The following is a 12,521-nucleotide window of genomic DNA, read 5'->3' on the forward strand; positions in this document are numbered from 1 at the left end:
TTGTACAACATATGCTGATGATACAGTGGTTTTATCATCATACGAGGATCCAATATCAGCCACAAGAAACCTTAACTTCATCTTAATAAAGTCAAATTGTAGTTGAAGACGTGGCGTATCAAAGGAAATGAGACAAAATCTACCCATATGACATTCACCATTTGTAGGAGAACATGTCCCTCAGTAAAATTTAATAATCATGAACTTCCGCATGCACACATTGTTAAATATCTGGGAATGAATTTCGATCGATGTTTGACATGGAAAAAACATATAGTGATAAAAAGCAAACAGCTTGGGCTTAAACTAAACCAAATGTATTGCCCTTAGGCCCATTTGGACCTATGGTATTGAACTGTGCGGTACTACTAGCAAATTTAACATAGATATCGTCCAGAGGTTCCAGAATAAAGTGTTGCGAGTCATCGTCGATGCCTCATATTTTGTGTCCAACAAACTAATTCAGCACGATACCTCCATAGAACTCATAACGAGTATGATTCGAAGTGTTAGGGCGAAGTACTTTGAAAGATTATTAGGGCATCCAAATGCACTCGCCAAACAGTTAAATTTGCGCGATGACAGTGAAGTGCGTAGGCTCAGACGCAAACTGCCATACGAATTGATAAATAGACACATAGAGTGAGATTTAATAATCTAGAATAAGCTAGAATAGTTTTTAGAATAAGTTAGGATAGACATTAAAATACGTTAGATTAGTATCTAGAATAAGATTTAGATTATAAGTTGTACAGTAGTTGAATTATTGAAGTGATCTTGTACAAGTCAGGATAGTTATATTATATAACTGAAATTGTATAATAAAACGTATTGCCCACGAGCAGATTGTTGACGTTCTAGTAGATTAACAAAAAAAAAGACTGTGTCAATATATGAATATTGAACCTATAGGGTTCAAATATAGGGTTGCTCTAAAACATCAAACGAACTAGTAATCCAACGCACCCAAAACAAAATTCTACGATTAATTAATAATGCTTATCGCTACGCAACCAACGACGAGCTGTACGACGACTTCGGAATTAAATGTATACACGAAGTGATCCAAGATTTCGCCTTGAAACATGAGATAAGACTGCTAAATCACAGCAACGTGGAAGCAACAGCTACAGCTACTGGACAACATGCAGGAAATCAGAAGATTGAAGGCAACCGAACCACACAAATTTGTTTAGTGTATATATTTATATATGGTATGTATTTATATATTCTTAACTTTAGCTTAAGTAGATTAGTTTTGTTTTAATTTTATAATTCGGAAGTAAATCTGTACATGTGAAGTTCACCTACAATCAGATCGTACAAGCACCTATAACATTAAATAATACTATGTGTTATACTACAAATGGAGAATATTACGATGCCTAAATTTTCTGATGATATTGCGATTATAGCTGTCAGAGACAATAGTGAAGAAGTCTCACGAAAATTACAACAGGCAAGTGACAATATAAACAATTGGACACAAGCTTGAAAAATAAAAATTAATGAAAGTAAATCTGTGCATGTGCAGTTAACCTATAAACAGACCGTGCAAGCGCCAATAACATTAAATAATAATTCCATAGAGTAACTCTAAATATCTCGGAACGAATATTGATGCAAAACTTCGCTGGAAGGAACATATAAAAAAGACAAGAAAAGAACTGGAATGGAATTGAAATATAGGAAAATGTACTGGCTAATTGGAAGGAAATCACAATTATCAGTACATAATGAATTGCTATTATATAAGCAAATACTGAAATCTATATGGAGTTCAATTATGGCAAAGAGTAAAGTAAACAGAATACAAATTTTTTAGAACAAAGTCCTGAGAGGTATTGTTGTCGCACCCAAATACTATAGGACTGATTACCTTACCTAATTACATTGAGACCTTCAGCTGCGAACAGTCAGTCAAGAAATCAAGATAATGCAAGTAGGCATGAGGAAAGACTCCATTCTCATGAGAATATTGAAGTATTGCAGCTTTTGAATACCACCAGAACAGGACACAGACTCAAAAGGATCAAACTATCTGATCTTGCGTAGTCTTGTGTAATGAGGTGTATATAATAAACATAAAGCAGTGACAGACATGTATAAATATTATTTCACCAGAGACTGAGATAGGGCCGATGGGTTTTCCTAGTTATATACCTAGATTAAGTTATCATAAAGACAAATTGTAGGTTGGTCGAAAACAATGTAATTAAATAATACTTTTTTTATAATGCAAGCATATCTTAAAATGTACATTATAGTATAACGATTTTTTAATTAAACTTTATAACGAAAGTCTTCTCCTGAAATCTGTAATAATTGTGTATTTATTTGATTTGCCAATTTATATCTATCTTAAAAATCAATTTTATTAGATCTTTTACTATCGACTATCATTTTCAGAAATCAACAACATCAACTACCTGATAAATCTAGCAGCAAAAGGAAATAATTTTATTTTCAGAATTCCTTACGTACTAGTCGAATAAGAACATCATAAACATGACAAATCTGTCAAGTAGCCTTATCAAAACGTGTATGCTCGGACCCAGACCATTTTCTGTTCCAATACTTGTCATTTAGTATCAAGGCTAACATGTCACTGGTGATAAAGTGGTGATATCTGAAAAATGCAGTAAGTACTGGGAAATATAGAAAGTTCGAATTAGGTTATACAAATGTCATATAGGGATAAGCCATGTAATTTTTCTTGTTTGTTTCCTCTTGAAAATTATATTGAAAATACATTTGTGATTATTTCTTAAAATCAGTCACTTTACTCGATAGACTACAGTTTACAATTATTTATGAAAAGTTAATTTAATCTCAGTCTCTACAACTTGTTGAATAGTATTCTAGTCCTATAATATATGCACATAATTGCTAAGAACCAAATCCGTTCAGTCTTATCTTTGTTTTTATGATGTGGAAAATATTTGTCCATATAGGGCTAGAAAATAATTTTTCTGTATTTTTCATCGTTGTTTAAGAGTAATAGGATTTATTGCTTACATTGAAAACTTGACACAAGCCAAATGTCATGTGTGATAATATCAGCATTGTCAAAATAACAGGCACTTTTGAAATAGACCAACAGATGGCTATTCCTTACATTTTATCTAGAATACATTATGTCCATAATTTTAGGCATGTGGTTTGCATGTATTCTGATCATCTTTAGGATTTAAAAAGGCATTTATTAAGAAACATTATACAGTATGATTTATAGTTATTAAAATATTTTCATTGCTTGTCAGTGGTCTATATCAGTTAGTAGTCTATATATATATATATATATATATATATATATATATATATATATATATATATATATATATATATATATATATATATATATATATATATATATATATATATATATATGTGTGTGTGTGTGTGTGTGTGTGTGTGTGTGTGTGTGTGTGTGTGTGTGTGTGTGTGTGTGTGTGTGTGTGTGTGTGGTATCGATATATCGATATTTTATGAAATAAATTCTATATTTTTTCAAAGTAAATTAAATATAAAAAAAATTTAAAATGGTACTTCATTACGTTATTAATGCAATTTTGAGCGTTCCATGATGGAATGGCGTCTTTAATCCCAGAACAACTTAATAATACTAAATGGGGAACTGTTAATTTATATAAAAGTATATCAGCACCATCAAATTTAACAGTTAGGTTAGAATATTTGACAGTTGTTTACAATGATACTTCGCGTTCTTTACTAATAGATAACGGCGATTAAAATACACGCATGCACGTAATGCTTACGTTGATTCTGATTCACCACTGTCAAAAAAGGCATTTTAAAAATAAACCAAGATAACCATCCTGTATTTCAGCTACAACATATTGTTTAACTATTTTCGATAACGCTTTTCAAGGTTATTCTCACATAACTGATTATCGGCTGATATGAAATTATTATACTTGGAAATACAAAATTCCCATTAATAACGCGAAAGCTATATTCGATATATCCATAATAATTAACTGCAAATCTAAATAATAACACATATAATTAAGTGAAGTACAAGCTAAGATTAGAAGTATAACAAATTGTCGGTTAATATTTTTCGGGTATTAGCTTGGGGTGATGTCAGTTTGATACTCAAGGACAACGTTCAGTCGTTTCTTTCATATTTGCCTAATGCGTCTATTGTAATATTTTAATTTGTGTTTCCTACCTGATCGATGTAAAATTTATTTCTGTGGTTACAATGTTTCTTAATATTATGCAATATTATATAATAATTTTCGGGATAAAAACAACGGTTTTCGATCTAACTTGATTATATTTAGATAACGGATTGTCAGGGTATTTTAGCGAAAGCTATTGTTGTCTAAAATCGGTTGATATTTATTATGCGCGTCATCAGGTTTAATATCAATTTCAACTAAAATAGAGTTGAACATTTTTATCTTATGTTAAATGATACATGATATAGAAAGCGTTATATAGTCCATTCGAAGTTTTTTTAGTAATGCATCGTGGATATTTGTGACGTCGAAACATTACAATGCTGCCGCATCAACTCTGAGTTTTTGTTTAGTTTGGCTTTGAGGAAACGAGAAAATTCTAATCTAAATAAAATAAATGACCAAAAATGTTATCAAATATAATTTATTTTAACATTATAGTACATCTAATACATATATTTGTAAGAAATACTTTTATTTTTTGGTAAATAAAATACAAATGTTTAACAAAACTTTATATTGGTCACTATCTTGATAATATAGGTAATTACAACGATGATTACGATAACATTCGTCTGTCAACTACGTCAACAAGTAACCTTCGAGAGACTCTAAGAAACTATCATTTCCAGTCAAGGCGTCGGCCTTTATATCCAAAAGTGTATATCTCAGCATTTCCATCGCACTTTGCCGATACCACGCCCATGATTAGCGAATGAGTCTTCAGGTGCCCTCTTCGAAATTCGTCAACAATGCCGTTCTGTATTTTCTTACATTATTATCGAATAACTTAAAACTACACTTAAGAACACAGGTATAATAGTGTGTAGGTTAGATTTGTTTTGTTTACATTTAACTCTTTTCCACACTATCCATGAGGTAGAGTTTCTAGGCTCGTCTTTTTATATAGTGTTATTCCCCTGGAGGCCTAATCCACCTAATTAACAATTGTTTATCTGAGAAACGTATTTTACTTTCATTCGAGAGCATATTTACTTTTTACGTTTAGTTCTTGTTTCCTTCGATGGTGTGTTTACTTGGCAAGTCATCGTGGTATTACTGTATTTTTATTTCTTCTGTTACTACCTGTGTACACCATTTTTGCTAAAATTAATCACTGAATTCTATCTAATGCATTTATCATATCTACAAAATATTTAGTATTCATTCCTCATATGTTCTAACCTAATGCTTATGTTTGATTTTGAACAATTACAATAATATCTGTGCACACAATCTTTCACGCCCTACAATACCATTTCTACAGTTATATTCAACTAGTTATGTGCATACCTTTAGTTGTTTCCCCTTTCATCACTCTGTCTCAAGCATTTCCAGCATTGCACAACATTATCACATATCTTGAAAGTTTCCATCAGTCACTTTCACTATACGAGTCACTGTCCAATGCAATCACTAAACTGTTAATTTCTAATCTGTCTAAAACATGTTCACGATTACACCATTTATCAATTACTTCCTTTGTATGTCTTATCGAGTTCATCCAAACCAAAGGTGTTATGGTTGACAATGCTTCCTTCCACGTATCCAAACAGTTTTTGATGGAATATCCTTCTCAACCAGCAATATATTTGCAATTAACTATCAATAAATATAATGACCAACAAAGCCCAATTGAATGCTATTGTAACTTTCGTATATTTGGTCTCGAATAGAGCCAATATCAAGAAGGTCAAGATTCGTCACCCACTTTGTACACGTCACCACAATCTAACGTATTATTCTTCATTTTGTAAGCGATGATATTCACAGTACCCACAGTAATATTTAGTACGGCAGCAACCTGCTAAAACATATTCAATAAAATTGTAGGGACTTATATTATATAATATCATCAATAATTATCTCACTAACGGAATTTACCAGTAAAAGGGGGCCTCCGTTATCTCGCTTCTTTTCGAAATAACCTATTAAAGCCGTAATCAATTTGTGACCCTGAATATCTATTGTTTTCGGCATTTTCAAATAAAATAATATGATATGTTACGGAGCGAAAGTTATCAAAATAAAGGGCTAAAATAATGTTTGCTGGTTTATAACCTCTAATAATTATTACTAATATTTTGAATAATTTAGCGTACATCTGACAACCCGACGGCGACCAACTGTCAGACGTATGCAACATTTTTCAAAGCAATAGCGATAAGATGTTTAAACTCTTACCTATACATTATTGTGGCTGTATAATTAACTGTAGTTTTTAGATATAGTATAATGTTAAAATAAATTATATTTGGAAACAGTTTTGTTCAATCATTTTATTTAAATTAGAATTTTCTTGTATGTCAATGCCAAACTGAATAAAAACTCAGAGTTGATGCGGCAACATTGTAATGTTTGGACGTCACAAATATACACGACGCATTACTACAAAAACTTTGAATAGACTATATATTTTTTCTAATGCTGATATAAGGGTGCGAATTAATATTTACTGAATATTTTTTCGATACTTGTTTTCCTAATCCACAGACAATAATATGTACCATTCAAGGAAATCATAAATCCTTCCGAATATACTACTTAGGTACTTAGAATACTATGTGGTAGTGCAATATTTTAGACCTTTTCATTTTGGGTCGTTTTTGTATTTTTAAATAGGTTTGAGCGATAATGGAAAGGAACTAGGCGGGATTGCCGTTTTTTTTACTGTAGAATTTGTCGCCTTTGTGAATACAGAAATAGTTATCATGAATGGCAACATTGTTGATATTTCTTCGGGGGCTGTATTTGCGAGATGTGATGTCTTAAAACGTCTTAGGGACGTTAGAACTTCATGAGAGTTCATTTATGAAAACACGACGCTCAGAGTCACTACCTTTTTCGTATTCGGTTTATTTTACTGTTTTGTGCCGCCCAAGCTGAGTTTCATAAATGGTGAGTTTGTACACAGATTTTACCAGTTTTCACTTTTTTAATTCTTTTTTATTGATTATTTTCTCTTTATTAGTCTTAATTTATTAAAGCCTATTTATTGTTTTCCATTTATTATTCTGCATTTATTATTCTATTATATTATTTTATATTTGTTATTCCCTATTCATTGTGCTCTACTTATTATCCTTTTATTGTTATCTATTTTATTCTACTGTATTTTATTATTTCTTCGAATTGTCATATATTCCCCATAATTCTTAAATTATGGTAAGTCAAAGATATTATTTTTATGGTTGCAACTGTAAATATAAATTAAAACTATTTTATAATCCAGAAACTAACGCCCAAGTGGCCAGAGTTATTGACGTGTAGTTATGATCCCTGGATAATTTAAAGCATTCATAAACGCCACCGAAAGTGGTTTCTGCTGGCTCTTGGTGGCAGCGTATATAACGTGTGGCTTTTGGCTTTTTCCATTCTACGCATTGCACGTTCATCATAGTCAGAGTTAGGAGAAGTGAATGCACAATGGCAACAGAGCAGCCGTTTTATAATAATTGCCCGTCAATGTTATTGACTACTATAGACTAAGATCGTTATTAACCATTCGGGTTATTCCATCATTGTAATTGCTTACTATTGTCGTCGTCTTTCATTAAAATTATTAATACCATCCATTATCAGTACTTGTCGCTACATTTATTTATGGATACTTTTATTTATGGTTTATTTATTTATAGGTAACTACCAGTAGTTTCAGCTGCAAGTATATTAACTGTTTGCACCATTATACTTTAATATTACCTGGCATAAGAAGTATCTGTCGTGATAATCACCAATTCTTGTTATATTTCTTGTATAATTCCAATTTCACCCTTGTCTTTGCAAATCGGTTGCTCAGGTACGTTTCTTGTTATGTTTGTAGATCTGCCACCCGACCACCTCGATATTAAGACCTTGCACGCTTATTTTCTTTTTTTATTTTGCCATTTATTGACCAAATAGTTATTATATCGTTTATTTTAATCTCTGTTTTTATTTATTAAAGATGTTAAATTGTTTATTACTGTTTTATTAAATATAATATTTATTTTTCGCCCTAGTTTTAAAAATAACACTAAATGTTTATTATGAAAACTGCGTACGTCTACAAATCTAACACTTATATAAAAAAAACAAATCTAACACCTATACTTTAGTTTGGTTTTATGAACAAAATTAAAAAATTGACCAGGTACATAGAATAATCACAGGCATTACTGAGAAAGTCTAAGAGGAGGAAAAGCTTGCTTAGCTCTATTCTCCGACGTAGCGCAAGTTTTCGAAAAATATGACTTTGGGACTCTGACATAAACTCCATAAAATGCTACCTAAGCAGTACATCGAACTGTTAAACTTCTGCCTTTCAGCCAGGATGTTTAGAGTCAAACAAGACGAAGCTTACACAGCAATGAGAGAATGCAGGAAAACAGATGTACCACCAGCATACCTGCTTTGGATTGTTTCTTTACCTATCATATCATATCATGTATTGAAAATGTTACTCTATGGGTATATTTGCTGACGACAGTGCAATAGTTGCTATTGCAGACAATAGCGAAGAAGTAACCACGAAACTACAATACGTCAGTTGTAATTCAATTAAATGAAGCCAGACAAGGGTCAGATAAATCGTCAACAACATCAACAAATGGACTAGAGAGTGGAAAATACAACTTCATACTTCCAAATCTGACCTTGTTAATTTTACGTTGCGGGGAAATGACAAATACCTAATTATATCACTTGACGGATGCCATATTCATCAGACAGAATCAGCGAATACCTCGGAATATATCTCAATGGTAGGTTAAATTGGGACCATCATGTCACACAAAAAGCCGGGCAGTTTAGATTCATAGTCAAGCAACTGTACTGGTTAATTGGAAGATACTTTCAACTTGACCTAAAATCAAAGACATTGGTTTATCAGTCAATAATGAAGCTAATATGGAACTGTGGGGTACAAATATGGGGTTGCACTAAAAATTCAAATCAGCTAGTCATCCAACGCACCCAAAACAAAGTTTTACGATTAATTACCAATGTTTATCAGTACGTAACCAACGAAGAGCTGCACGATGACCTCGAAATAAAATGTATATACGAATTGATCAAAGATTTCCCTTTAAAACATGAAATCAGGTTTGTAAATCACGGCTACGTGGAAGCAATACAGCTACTGGATAACACTCAGGAAATTAGAAGATTCAAGCGAACCAAACCACACGAACTTGTTTAGTGTATAAGTGTACTCTTAATATAGCTTAAGTAGTTTAGTTTCATTTTAATTTGTGAAATACATACCGATTCATTAATCTTCTTGCTCTGCCTTGCTTGTATATTAATGCAAGTATAACATAATAGTAGTTAAAAATAGTACATATAAATTAATTAGTCAATTAAGATTATAGTAAGCATATCTAAAGTAATATGTAAATAATAAAGAAAATAGATCTCGTTTTTCTCCTCACGAATAATGAAACATCGATATGGCTAAAAAACTACCGAGTCGTGTGACCTTGTGTTGTTAACGGGCAATGATTCGCGTAAAGCAGGTAATAAGAAGTTGGGTCAGTGTTGAGTATAAAAAAACTCAACTGTTCTTACTGGGATCCACTCGGAACTGTAAACAAGAATACATTAACATAGATGAAATAGTTTATACCAACAAGTTAAGACAAGCAAGACTGTTTGTAAGACAAGAATAACATAACGGTTGTTTTAAACCTGTTTTTATATCATTATTCTTATGAAGCCACACTTCTAATTTACCAATATGTAACAGTAACAAAGTAAATGAACATAATTTTTTTTGTCAATGTTTTAAATATAATAACATTTCACAGCAGTACACAATATCAGTTCTTAGAATCAAAGAAATGTATCTTGAAATCGACATGCGGTTTAGAGTAACAAGAAACTGTGTCTGTTTATCAGAGATGCTCGCTTTTTCTGGGCAACAATTTTGGACAGACTGTAATAAATACTTTTAGTAGATATTATGATATTATGTGTAAGGCTTGATGGTCGGGCAACAGTTCTAACAAGATGAAAACGTACTTGAGCATCCAACTATGGTGAAATTAAAAATTCATATTAAATATAGCAATGCTAGGTAATCATTACGACATAGTTTTAGCGTAAAGTAATAATGATTGTGACAGTTAATATTACTGGCAGCTAATGGTACTGATGATCAATAATATAGTCAATAAAACAGTGAACTTACGTCATCTAAATATGTGTTTTAGTTAATTTTTTTATCCACTCTGTGGCTATATTTTACAGCTGTCTGATCTACCATGTATCTTTTTTCAGGTCCATTTTAAAAAATTAAATTACATAAAATGTTTAATTGCATAAAGTTTGTATTCCATTTTGAAATATATACGTCTCATCTAAATACATAACTTGAATTAACAAGTCGTTCTTTATTTTGTTATATGCTTTTGAAAATTATAATCTTCTAAGAGCAATGTCTGGCTTCATTAGATCTCTTCATAGGTTATCTTAATCATTTAAATCATATGTTTCCTAGCAATGTTTGAAGAGCTGTTCTATATCCCTCAAAGAGCTGCTATGGATGTTTTTCAGAATGATAGTTTACTCTGTAATAATTGTATAGAATTATGTCTATAATGAAAAAAGTAGTTCTTGTTTTTAAGTAATCATTACGACATAGTTTTGACGTTAGGTAATAATGATTGTGATAATTAATATTACGGGCAGCTAATGGTACTGATGATCAATAATATAGTCAGCAAAACAGTGAACTTACGTCATCTAAATTTGTGTTTTAGTTAATTTTTTTATCCACTGTGTGGCCATATTTTTCAGCTATCTGATCTACCATGCATCTTTTTCAGTACCATTTTTAAAAACTAAATTACATAAAATGTTTAATTGCATAAATTTTGAAATCAATTTCGAAATATTTACGTCTCATTTAAATACACAACTTGAAATAACAAACCGTTCTTTATTTTGTTATATGCTTTCCAGAATGAGAGTTTACTCTGTAATAATTGTATAGAATTATTGTTGTAATGAGAAAACTACTTCATGTTTTTAAACATTTCATAAATTTTATCTCTGAGAGCTAACATCAAGGTAATCTTGATTCGTTACCCGTTTTGTATCAGGATGCTTTCGTTTCGGCGAGTCCAAGACTATGTTGTTTGTCATGTTTTAAGTTATTTTAGTCACAGTGCCCATACTAATGTGCAATGTAGCTCTATCACGCTAAAAATATTGCCAGTAAAAATCGCAGCAACTTGGTATTTAATGGTGTCGATACATATATCTGTAACGCATTTTACTGACAAAATATCCACTATATTTTTCTTGTTCGAAGTAAATGATTAGAGACGCAATCTGTTTCAGACTCTAACCATCTGACGTATTTTTAATCAGAGTAATAATAAACAGCAATTTGAAATTTGTCAAAACAAGCAAAGCCCCAAGGCAACGTTTGTCAGTATATAACCTGTAATTATTATCACCAACGTTTTGAAGACTTTTACGGACATTTGACAACCGTACGACTTTTGTACGCTGATTCAGTTACATGTTCGAACATATCAGACAGCATTGTATGTTTTCTAACTAGAATAAAATGAGAAGGAAAATATTGTATAATTTTAAAACGAACTTACATGTTGGTACTATGGCCTATCAATACAATGAATTATTTGTATAGTCTATTCAAAATAACATAAAATAAAATAACTTGTCATCAATATGTTTAATGTATTGCGTGCCGAAAATGGTAAATTTGGTTCAGAGTTAAACACTATTTTCCTTCTCATTTTATTCTATTCTATATAAAAGAGATAGAATGCTGTCTGATAAGTTTAAACATGTAACCGAATCAGCCTGCAAAAGTCATCCGGTTGTCAAACGTCAGCAAATTTTTTCAAAATATTAATTATAATAACTACAGGTTATAAACTGGCAGATGCTTCAATGCTTTATCGCTGCTTATTATTCAGATTAAATATTGCGAAGCCAGACATGGCAGATAGCGCTTCTAACCAGTTACTTCGAACGAATAGAGGCCCCCCTCTTGCCAATAAAGCAGGAGTAATGGTCGGCAAGATACAGACACAGTTGAAACCAACACAAAAACAAAGTTACTATATATTTCAACTTCAAAATTGAACTGTTTTGGAACTCTGACGATCCCAGGACATGTCATGGCAATTGCTTCTCTTGTTGGGTACCCGAAACGATGGCAGATCCCACAATATAGAAGAATAAGAACAAAATAGGTAATCTCGCCTTGTTCATTTCATATTATCTTTGAAGATTTCTCACTAAATGTAAATGCACTAGAAATAAATAAATGTTTACAATATCAGTTCACTATGACCT

This window comes from Rhynchophorus ferrugineus, unplaced genomic scaffold (genome assembly GCF_030347505.1).
Source record: "Rhynchophorus ferrugineus isolate W39M unplaced genomic scaffold, kcgeb_rfMv2 rfM11, whole genome shotgun sequence".
NCBI lineage: Eukaryota > Metazoa > Arthropoda > Insecta > Coleoptera > Curculionidae > Rhynchophorus > Rhynchophorus ferrugineus.